Source organism: Leuciscus leuciscus (assembly GCF_965113295.1).
Source record: "Leuciscus leuciscus genome assembly, chromosome: 1".
Lineage (NCBI taxonomy): Eukaryota > Metazoa > Chordata > Actinopteri > Cypriniformes > Leuciscidae > Leuciscus > Leuciscus leuciscus.
Genome location: NC_138725.1, coordinates 25602578 through 25614974, shown reverse-complemented (window position 1 = coordinate 25614974; position 12397 = coordinate 25602578). Strand labels below are relative to the sequence as shown.

At 37.6% G+C, this 12397-nt stretch overlaps 1 long non-coding RNA gene across 2 annotated transcripts; it reads left to right on the top strand.

The window, feature by feature from the left end:
• The first annotated feature begins 2616 nt into the window (after window positions 1-2616).
• LOC309493753 lies at window positions 2617-4721 on the top strand. 2 transcript variants are annotated; one of them, XR_014204043.1, is made up of 4 exons: window positions 2617-3029; window positions 3321-3478; window positions 3572-3702; window positions 4000-4721. It is a non-coding gene; the product is annotated as an uncharacterized lncRNA (long non-coding RNA). The 2 variants fall into 2 exon arrangements; XR_014204044.1 differs by lacking the exon at window positions 2617-3029 and having other exon boundaries at window positions 3036-3478; window positions 4000-4720.
• The last annotated feature ends 7676 nt before the right edge of the window (window positions 4722-12397 follow it).

Sequence of the window (12397 nt, the reverse complement as noted above, 5' to 3'; positions counted from 1 at the left end):
GTAACGGAACTGGGAAATAGAGCACTGACTGACAAGAGATCTGCCTACGCCTGGCCGACGCCTTTGCGATGTTATAGGGAGGGAGGCCGACGCTCGATGTTGGGCCAACGTCGGCCCGACGTACGTGTGCTATCTGGGGATATTGTTATGCGCATCTCGTCAGTAAAGCCGGTTCCTTGATTAGTAGTAAATCACCATCACCTGCTTTCAGATGGAGCTGCATTTAGGGCTGATGAGATAATTAAGTGATTAATTTAGTGATGATTGAGCATTATTGAAGACACCTGATGTTAACAAGCAGAATCACTGAAGGAGAAAATCACAAATTGTAAGTTACCATTAAGGTGATGGGTGTTTGCTTTAGTTGGGCTCTTGGCCCTTATATGTTTACTTTAATATTTACTGTTGTTTGTCTGCTGTTATTGATTTATAACAGTTAAGTGAACAAAGTAAAATGTTATCTTATAGTGTTGGTTATGTTTTGACATAATCATGCTGTGATCTGAAAAAGGAAACTTATTGAGATAGTTTGGTTTAACTTGTTAGCAGCAGCTTTGTGATTCTTCAGCCTATGATTATCAGTACTTTACTTATAATTCAAAATATTTAATAAACATTGTTCTGATCAAAAGACATTCAGATAAATTCATTTAAAACACAGACATCAATAATCAGCCTGTGATTCTCAACAATGGTGACAATAATAAAGCATGTTGCAGTGGCTGCCACCAATCACAACTCATTATTGGCTCCCATCATGCATTGCGGTATGAATAAATTATGATCTGAATTGTCTATGTAATTTACTTTTCCTAATTGAATATTCTGCTCCTCACCATTGTTGAGATGCATAGACTGAATCTTGACATCTGTGTGTGCCTAAAAGAATGATTTGTTTTAAACAACTTTTAAGAAATCCTTTATATTATATCAAAAATTTTGGCCATTTATGCAGATTCACAGTTATACTGTAACCAACAACATAAATCTAAGTCAGAAAGAAGGATCTTAATGAGTTCAGTGATCAAGTTCAAATGATGATTGTCATAATATAACCAACACCATCAGATCACTTTTTTTTTGTTGTTCAACTGGCAGTTATAACTCAGATACAACAGCCAAACAAAATCTAAAGTTAATAATATAATGGTCAAGAGTCCAACTAAAGCAACCATTGATCGTCATAACGGTGGCTTACATTTTGAGATTTTCTCCTTCAGTGATTCTGCTTGTTAACATCAGGTGATGTCTTCAATAATGTTCAATCATCACTAATGTTCAATCATCACTAAATTAATCACTTAATTGTCTCATTAACTTAAACACTTTTGAGTGTGGACTCATACACTCCCAGGAGTGTTAATTTAACACTGGAGTTTTTGCTGTGTACAAAGAGCCGTAGTTAACTGACAAGCTGAGCCATATCGCATTAATTATCACTGGCGATACGTCCGCGATATTAATGCGATATGGCTCAGCTTGTCAGTTAACTACGGCTCTTTGTAGTAAATGCCGCTCCATCTGAAAGCAGGTGATGGCGATTTACTACTAATCAAGGAACCGGCTTTACTGACGAGATGCGCATAACAATATCGCGATTTAAATCGCCCAGCCCTACCCTCAAGTTGTTTCAAACCTGCATGAATTTCTTTCTTCTGCATGTCAGTAACCAAAGAGTTAACTGGAGCCATTGACTTCCATAGTAGGCAAAAATATATACTATGGAAGTCAATGGCTCCAGTTAACTGTCTGGTTATTGACATTCTTCAAAATATCTTCTTTTGTGTTCAGCAGAAGAAAGAAATTCATACAGGTTTGAAACAACTTGAGGGTGAGTATATGATAACAGAATTTTCATTTTAAAGTGAACTATCCCTTTAACGATGTCATACCATGTAGCTTTTCTCTGCTTTGCTAGTGAAAGATATGTATAGTATAAGTATTATTCATACAATTCAAACGTATGACATTTGTTAAAAAGAAATCACAAAATGTACACATTTCATGTATGTTTTACTAAATCTATTTTAATGTAAGTTCAATTTTTTTGTTTAATACAATACGTTTATACTTACTAATATAATTACAAAACAGATAACAAATATATTTACAATGAATAACAATCAAAACAGTATCATCATAAACAAACAAACAAAAAATCTATAAATGTGACCCTGGACCACAAAATCAGTCTTATGTGTAATTTTTTTTTAATTGAGATTTATACATCATCTGAAAGCTGAATACATAATCTTTCCATTGATATTATGTTTGTTAGGATATGACAATATTTGGCCTAGATACAACTATTTAAAAATCTGGAAACTGAGGGCGCAGAAAAATCGAAATATTGAGAAAATCGCCTTTAAAGTTGTCCATTTCTATTGGCGATTGTGCTGCATCCACTCACAAAAATACATTTTTTATATATTTAAGGTGGGAAATGTACAAAATATCTTCATGGATCATGATCTTTACTTAATATCCTCATGATTTTTGGCATAAAAGAAAAATCGATAATTTTGACTGATACAATGTTTTGTTGGCTATTGCCACAAATATACCCGTGCGACTTAAGACTGGTTTTGTGATCCAGGGTCACAAATGTGCTCTGACTTTTGATTAAAAAAAAACATTTTTAAACAAACTATTATACATACCTTAATACTTAATATAATTACAATAAATAATAATTAAAATAATATCATCATAAATTAATTAATATACTCTGACTTTTTACATGCTTAATAATTCTTCAGTGTGTGGTACTCCTCAAAACATGGGACAGCACACAAGGGAGTGTTGCATGGCACACACATGTGCTTGGTGAGGCGCCTCTGCTTGCCCTTGCGTGTGCTGGAGAGGCAGACCTTGCAGTGACGCCTGGTCTTGCTGCCCTGGGAAGTGGTCTGAGGGACTTCAGATGGGAAATGCCTAGCTGTAAGGCGCAGAGGAGTGTCCAAGGCAGGACGCCCTCCTTTAGCTGGACACCGCAATGTGCTGTACTCCTCCAGCAGCCCTATCACCAGGTTCGTTCTGAATTGTAGGGAGGTGATTTCCTTTCCTACTCATAGTAGAGCACATCAATAGGGAGTGAGGAGAATAGAATAGTATGTGACAGTGTGGTCTGTTTATTATTGTGAATTTGTTAACACTTTAGATTACATTAATTAAAAATGTTATCACTTTTTATCTTGTTTATATTTATTATTAGATGATTTGTATCCATTTCTCACCAGTAATTTGCCGATAGACGATGTGGCTGTTGAGTAAAACAGTGTCAAGTACATGAAAAAAGATTTTCTTGTACCACTTGGTAGACTTTCTGGCGCATTCATGAAAACCAGTCATCATATCAGCTTTGTCAACTGCCCCCATCTTTTTGTTGTACTCGAGCACACAGACTGGCTTCATCCTTGGCTGCCCAGTGATGTGATCCAGCTTCCCTGTGGCTGCCATACCAGTTGGGTGGACTGTGGTAAGGACATGGACATCCCTCTTGTCATGCCATTTTACTGCCAGCTGTGACCCATTCTCTTCGAATTCCACCTCACCTTTTTTCATCTTACAGGTGAACTTTGGCATCCCTTTCCTGTTTGCGCGCACAGTCCCACAAGCTCCAGTGCCAAGTGACAAGAGGTGCTGGAAAAGTGTGGGACTACTGTACCAGTTGTCCACATAAAGAACATGACATTTTCTTAGGTAAGGTGCTAGAAGTGTCATCACAACGGACCCAGAAATCCCAAGTCCTGGGTAATGTTGGATGTCAGTGGTAGATCCGGTGTAAATGATCATGTCCTCCACATAACCAGTTAGCACATCACACAAAACAAAAAACTTGACCCCAAATCTGTGTCGTTTGGAAGGAATGAACTGACGAAATGCCAGCCTGCCTTTCCACTTCATCAGCGACTCATCCACACACAGATCCCTGTATGGCACAAAAATGCGACGAAAGGAGGAGGTGAGAGCAGGGAAAATGTTTCTGATTTTTTTCAGCGGGTCGTTGGAAACTGCTGTCGCATTGTTTGCGAAGTGAAGACAGCGGAGGAGCAGAAGGAAGCGATCCTGTGAGAACAAAGACCTAAAAAATGGGGTCAAGAGCATGGGGTCTGTGCTCCAGTAATCACGAAGTGATGGTTTTTTTATCACCCCCATTAGGAGAACTGACACTAAAAATGTGTACATTTCAGGGATATTTGTTGGAACCCATTTAACCAGCTTTCCTTTTATTTCCCTTTCTTGTAAGTCAGAGGCATAGCGGTTTGTTTCCTCCACAATTTCTCCCATGACATCTTCTGTGAGGAACATTTTAAAACAGTTGACCTCACTGGGTGATTCTGGTGGATTTTGCACACCACAGAGCTGGTTGTCAAAATTGCCTGGGCCAGGAGGATTAAAAAGGTTGGTTGCCTTCCATAACAATGAGTTTACCTCTTCTGCCTCATTTAGGACTGGTGTCGTCTCTTCATCTGCAATGTTGTCTAGAGCTTCCAGATTTGGGGGAAGATCTTCATCACTGTCACTCTCTGCCTCGCTGTCAAAAATCTCCTCATCAGAATAAAAAAAAAATGTCCTCAATTTCCTCATTTGTCAGTTTTCTTCTTTTATATACATTTTCTGTCATTTTCTCTGAAGTTGGTGAGCTTGATTAAAGTTGTGTCTTTAAATTAGAACAAATGCGAGTGTGAGGTAACGGTGACGTCAGCTCTACATCACTTGTCAGCAGAGGTGGGTAGTAACGAAGTACATTTACTTCGTTACATTTACTTGAGTATTTTTTTGGAAAAATTGTACTTTTAAGAGTAGATTTGAATGTGGGTACTTATTACTTTTACTCGAGTACATTTCTAATGAAAAAACTGTACTTTTACTTCGTTACGTTGGGCGACGTCCTTCTCGTTACTTTATTTTAATGCAATATGTGTTGTTAAATGCGTAGTTTATTCCAAGCGTGCTGTATCTTTTTTTCTGGGCTTGAGCGATGCTCAATTCACAAATGAATCACTCTTTTGAGTCGATTCTGTTCAAAGACTTTATCAAACAAGTTGGCAGATCTGTCTAAATCGGTTCGCGAATCAGTTTGAATGATTCAGTTCCTGATTCTGTTCAGTTCCTGCACGCACTGAATCGTCTGAAGCGATTTCAATTCACACTCGACTCGGAGTCGTAACAGGAAGATTTAAGGACATCAAGAGCGTTGGATGAAGTGGCCGTGGACCTACAGTACAGTCAAGTGAGAGCAAATCTTCAAATGCATCATATATTTGCCAGCGATGAAGATCTTTATTAGTTGAACATCTTCGTAAGCTGTCTGTGAATGAATGATTCCACAGGACGATACATTCGATTTCATTTAACTCAGGTAATACATTTTACAACCAAACAGATTATTATGCCATGATAGCACTACTAGAAAGGATGACATTACCCGTTTTTTGGACATAATACATTCATTTCTACATTAAATAAGCTACCATTGTCCACAGTTTATGAACACCCGCCATCCTGCGGTAGTTTGTGTGTATTGTTGCGCAGCGGCTTACGAACTCGACTTGAAAACGAATGCCTTTGCCTGCCGTACACACAGTTAACCAGTTTAAACATGCTTGCAGAAATATACATTTGATTATATTTTGGAGAACAGACAGAAAAAGATCCGTCGATGTACTTGTGTTTGTTTTTTTGTGTTCAGATGTTCAGTAGCAGTCATGAGCGCGAGCACATGTGAAGAGTTTTAACTCTTTCTTCTCTGTGTCAATTACATGCCTTTGAATGCAACACTCTGCAGATTCACTTCATTTCGACATTGTCTAATAATCCAAATGTAGTTGTATAAGTTACTATTCGGTTGTTAAGTCGTGACGTAACCAATACTCTTTCCGGGTCCAAAGTCCAGGTCCTCTCTACCGCTTTCGCTGGTGTTTTGGTTATTATTGAGTGTTTTTACAATGCCGCAGTGCTGTGTCCCGTGTCGGGAGCTAACTCACTTCAACCTCATAAATCTTCTTTTTCATTGATGCCTGGACTCTACCCTTAATTATGCCACCTGAGTGACACTAACCACTATGTTGGTGTTAAAGGAATTTAAACCCTTTTTGACCGCCAAGGGTGCCCCACTAAGAAGGACGTGATCGTAAATAAATTTACAGGTTCCACCGTTGTTATTTCTGGACGAGAGGAGCGCTTGGACCCAAAACGTCACGCGTGACGTCAGACTTAACAATCGGATTATACAGGACAGGCAATGATTTTCGGGCTACAGATGGCAGAAATAATGTTTTTTGTTGCAAAGAGAGCCAATCTACTTATGAAAATAATAGTCATTTAAAAAAAAAAAAAATCTAAATAATATTATTTTATTTATATATGACGACTTCAGATGCAAAAGCCTCTAAGTACCATCTGAAATTTTCTTCTAAAAGAGCATTTTTATCAAGTTTGTATGTTTATGTTCAGTTATTTAACTTAAATGGCAATGAAAAGTACCTATTAATTGTCATTAAAAGTGAAATTACTGAACTTAAATATACAAGCTTGATAAAAATGCTTGTTTTAGAAGAAAGTTTCAGATGGCACTCAGAGGCTTTTGCATCTGAAGTCTTCATATATATATATATATATATGTATTGTATAAATATAAATGAATATATATATATATATATATATATATATATATATATATATATATAAAATAGAGGCCTATATGATCCGAAGTAAGTTACTCGCTACTTGAGTAGTTTTTTCATTGGATACTTTTTTACTCTTACTCAAGTAACTATTAAGATTATTACTTTTACTTTTACTTTGAGTAAATATTTCTATAAGTACTTGTACTTTTACTTGAGTACAGTTTTTGGGTACTCTACCCACCTCTGCTTGTCAGCGGGAAAAAAAAACTTGCAATGCATGACAGTTAAAATCTTTTTTATTTTTTTATACAAAATATTTACAAACTTGTAGTTATTAACATCGTTAACAATATGTAAGGGAACTCCTAATGTGGTTTTAATACTTGGAGAAAAAAAGATCATGTTGATCGGTAAGTTATCACGGGCTATGGGCGCCGCCATTATTTGTTTACAATACTGATGGAGAGTCGGACTCGGAGCCTGCTGGATTTACAACATGCAAGATCATCCATGTCTCCCGAAATATGTGACAGTAACCCCCGCTTCACTGCATCTCACGCGCTGCTCCTTCTCCTGGTGTGAATGCACTCATTTAACATGCACGCACGCCGAAAAAAATACGCGCTGCTCAAGAGTCTGACACTTGCTGTGTGAAACGGCCGTTTTATCTACAAGGTGTGTTTGACTCGAATAAATATTAATGTTACATCATGTTTAAAAGGTTATTTTGCTGTTATAAATATTAGTGTGCAATAATAAACTATATATTTGTTATTGTGTAATGTAATTTAAAGTGAATGAAACCTAAAATAAACATTAAAATACACTGAACAGTTGTGATAATGATGAGAGCTGAGAACGTCCGTCTCTGGCTCAGTGCCAGTCAAAGCGGGAAAGCAGTGAAAGCAAAAGTTTGAAATTTTGAATTTAGCAGTTGATCACGTCATTCACTGAACGTTCTAATCACACCGGTGTGATCGTACGCTCCAGGGACCAGCCTAGACTGATCACACCGGTGTGATCGTACGTGTCAAAGGGTTAAAGCAGTTGTATTTTTATACCGCTGTAACCCCTAAATTATTCTCATATATCTTCATAATTTGTTGCAATTAAACATTGTTCTTACCTTTGGGAATAAGGATGTAGGAGGTCGTTTCTGGGTCCTCGGCGGTGCCTCTAACCAGTTCAATCATGAATTCGAATGCTCTGGGAATTTGCTAATAGGCCTTTATCGCATCACACTAGAACACCGGAAGTAGCCGTGAAAAATTGTCTTCCAGGTAATTGCGTTCACCATGGCTGCCTGTTAATTATCACTGGACTACTTCGCTCTCGCATCTCCCAAAATTATTATTATTATTATTTTATTTTTTCTTGATTCCATTTTAATGGTTTAATTAAATTGTTATAACCAATTATTTAAAATGTAATGATTTAAGCAAAACTTTCTTCAAAGGTTAAACCAAACTTTTATTTTGACGGTTTGACCTTTGAGTCTCTCTGTGTTTTATGATATGACGATAGGTTTTCTCAAATGAAGCTAAAATGCTGCTGAAGTGACTCTCAGAGCGGCTGTGTTGATGAAGTGCATTAATGTCCTCATATAGGCTGAAAACATCGCGAGTGTCATGCGTGCCTCAGTGTGTGTGAATGAATGGCACAGACGCGCTGTTTCATTTACCACACAGAGACACGCAGAAGATGCATGATTCCTATTTAAATAGTCTTTATGCGGTTTAATATTGACAGACACTGGTCTATATCGCGATTTTATTTAAGTTTACTGACCTACTTTTCATCTAAAGGTGTAACTAAGTAACCACTGGAAGTGTGAGTACACTGCTTGGCAATTTCGAACGTTCCCGAATCCAGGAAATGAGATAAAGGCCTTTATTAATATTCCATGACCAAAGCCATGAAATATTTATAGGGAAAAATTACTCTGAGACTTGTTTAAAAAGTTTTACGAATCACCACAACATGATTTTGTTTTATTTTAAAAGATTCAGAATAATACAGACAAAAATTCTAAAGGCAAAAGAAACACAAGCACATAAAAGTCTTCACCCGAAGTGCGGCCCCGAAAAACCCTCTTATAGGTCTTTTTATACTAACTCTATCTTTTTGGGCCGACTTTTAATTAGGGGCTGTCATTATAGTGCAGCCAATTCCCTTATAAGGTAATACTTGGGACTTATCCTAGTCCCTCTACTAAGCAGAGGTGGGACAAAGTCATTGTTATGCAAGTCACAAGTAAGTCTCAAGTCTTTGCCCTCGAGTCCCAAGTCAAGTCGAGTCAAAGATGAGGCAAGTCCCGAGTCGAGTCAAAAGTCAAAGCCAACAAGTCTCAAGTCGAGTCCAAAGTCCTACCATTTTAGTTTCGAGTCATTTCAATTCCTCTTACCACAGAAATAAAATGTATACAAATCATGTATGTCTGTAAGATTTGTATTTATTTAAACCTCTTTTTATACAATGACATTAATCAAATACAGTAAAAAACAGAAAATTATATACATAAAATACATAAAAAACAGGGAGGGGGGGGGGGGGGGGGGCAATTGTGATGCAATTATTAATAATTGTGATGTAATTTTTGCATCACAATAAGTGTATTGTGATTGTCAAAACATTTTAGTAACTAAACTGAATTTTATTAGGTTTAGTGACAACATGTTACAATGTTTACATGGTTCAATTTCTTGTAAGCTACGCTTTTTTATTATTTTAGTTCAATTCAATTATTGTGATTTGATTTAATATTGACTCATTTGGATAAATATTAGGTAGGCTACACAAGATAGGCATTAATTTTTCTCAAGAAAAAAACAACTCACCTAATGCTGTAAACATACAGAGAGCCCTATCAGCTGGCAGGATTATTTAAGGTTAAAAATATTTTTTATATTACAACTTTATTTAATGATATAAGTAAAAATATAATAAACATGCAATATAGTACACATATTTAGCTAAATATTCTCTTTTTTTCTAGCCAACTAACGTGCAATAGCCTATTATGGTCATTAAATGGCTTTCCTGAGGTGAATGTTATGTGACATAATTGTTCTCCAACTGTTTTATTGACCCCTTTGATTGATGGGTCGATATTATGAATGAGGAATATACATTTCGGTAAGTTGTACTGTATCTTTCAACAGTGTTCATTCGTGTTTAACGTTATTTACTATCAGCTAGAGATGATCGGTTCACGTGCCGCTAGGGATCTGTCGTGTCACATTTACAAGCGGCAAAACGGTATGAATTTCATAATAAAATGGACAGAATCTGAGAGCTGAGATTTTTTTATATCATAAGTAACCTGCTCCGTCTAGTCTGTCGATCTCCGTGTCCTCTTTGTGAGAGTTGGCAGCTATGTCAGCTAGTAAGTTACGGTACATCCGATAAGGTGCTTAGCATTCGTTCAAATTCGTAGTAGTGATGTCCGGTTCGTGAACGAATCGTTCTTTTGAACCGGTTCTTTTTAGTGAACTGGTCGAACCAGTACACTAAATCGGACTGAATCGTTCGAAACAGTTCGCGTCTTGCGTCAGCACTGACCACAACAAGTTAGTAAAGTTACTCACTTTCGGACATGCCTGAGTCCTGACAGTCACCTCTACTCAAAATAAACCAATATCCCGGAGTAGGCATATATGTTACTCCAGTAAATCCAACAGTTCACTGAACTGAGACGTGCTGAGAGAAGTGATGAGCACGAGCAGTTGATACTGAGCATGCGCGCACTACCGAACGTACAGGTACAGCGGTTCTCGGACCACCAGTACAGAACCGAGAACTGTTTCTTTCGGACACGTTCGATACAGAGAACCGATGAGCTGATGAGCTGAGCATGCGTGCAATTTTTTCAGAGGGACGAAATGCATGCAAATCTGAAGTATTTTACTGAACATCAATAAGTCTAACAAAATAAAACATGTTAGAAACATGTTTATCTCATAGGCTACTGCCTTTTCACTGTATTATTTTAAAGATTGGAAACACAATGAATGGATTGTAAAACTAAACATTTATTATTATACTAAAACATTATTTTCTGGAACAGATCATTTAATTTCTAAGAAAGTTGATATACATTTTTTACGTAAACTCTTGCCAAGGTTTTAAAGGGTGCAAAGTAAATGTTTATAATGTGTTAATCAAAACATAACGTATTAAACATAGATATGCATCAAGTTTTTTGTTTTGTCGACTGAATAAGGCTATAGCCTAGTAAGGTTTCAGTAGTTCTCAGCTCACACACAGGCGGTTCTCGAGTCAAGAACTGGTTGTTGCAGCAGTTCTCGCATCACCAGTACAGAACCGAGAACTGTTTCTTTCGGACACGTTCGATACGGAGAACCGACGAGCTGGAGAGACTGCGCATGCGTGATAATAACACCGTCTCTGAACCGAACTTTCTTTTGGCCAACTGATGCTGTGTTACTGTCTATGCGCTGTGCTGATACATGAGCACGGGTGAACCAAGGACTTGAATGAGGGGCCGAATTCGGCGAAATGTAAGTTTATTTAATTACAAATAAAATAAAAATGATGAAGTTTATTCACTTTAAGACATGTAAAACATCCGCGTTTGCGCATCGCCTTAGGCCTACTACAGGGTTAATTTTCTAAACGTAAATGTAAGAAACCTATCCAAGATGATTATGACGATGAGCACTATTATTTAACTGAAGTTATGATTACAAATGCCTTTATTTGAATGTATATTTATCCGCCGGGATGATAGAATTGACGTCATTACGTGATGACGTAAAAGAACTGGTGAACCGGTTTTTTGAACCGGTTCATTGAAACGAACTGTCCGAAAGAACCGGTTCGCGGAAAAGAACCGGACTTCCCATCACTAATTCGTAGCATGCGTTGTTGCGCTTCATTGGTTGTCTTGCAATGTGCCTGCTTAGATGCTGTCGAATCAAAACAACGTGGGACTACTGTGATTGGATGTCGTGCAGGCAGCGCGCGTGCTCTCTGCATGCATACAGGTGGTGCACATTTTTTCACAGATGCAGATAAACCGAGAGCGGCGCGGCCGTGTGAACATTTTTTCCCCAGTTTTCATGGGAAGTAGCAAGTCTTCTCGAGTCAAAAGGCGCAAGTCCAAGTGAAGTCATGCGTCATTGATGTTCAAGTCCAAGTCGAGTTGCAAGTCTTTGTACATTTTGTCGAGTCGAGTCTGAAGTCATCAAATTCATGACTCGAGTCTGACTCGAGTCCAAGTCACATGACTCGAGTCCACACCTCTGCTACTAAGCATAAGCTTTGCTCAAGCACACATACAAATTCTCTATATTTGTTGTTCACACTTATTTTATGCAGCACGTACATTAAATGGTGTATATAAGTTCCTCTATCATAACCCTTTTGACCCTCCTACGACCTCACACATTTTCTATGTTTGAAGCGGGAGACGTCAAAAGTTCTTCTGCAAAACTACATTGGGTTTTAACAGCCCTAAACATGTTGTATACTTATAGCTACACACATACATTACACTTCTAACAATGACCCTTAAAGTTGGCGGCCAAGCTCAAATTAGGCTTTAAGTAACTTGAGCTTGCTCTGCAAATTCAACATCTCTTCGTTTGAACATTTTATTTTATTTTCAACCATAAAACTGTTTGCAATGTTTATTATTTTCTTTTTTAATCATTCAACTTGTTTGATAATCTTTATTAACTGCTGAGCACGATTAATCCGTTCGTCTTGGTAGGTTAAGCCTTTGTGGAGGACCTTTGCCAGCG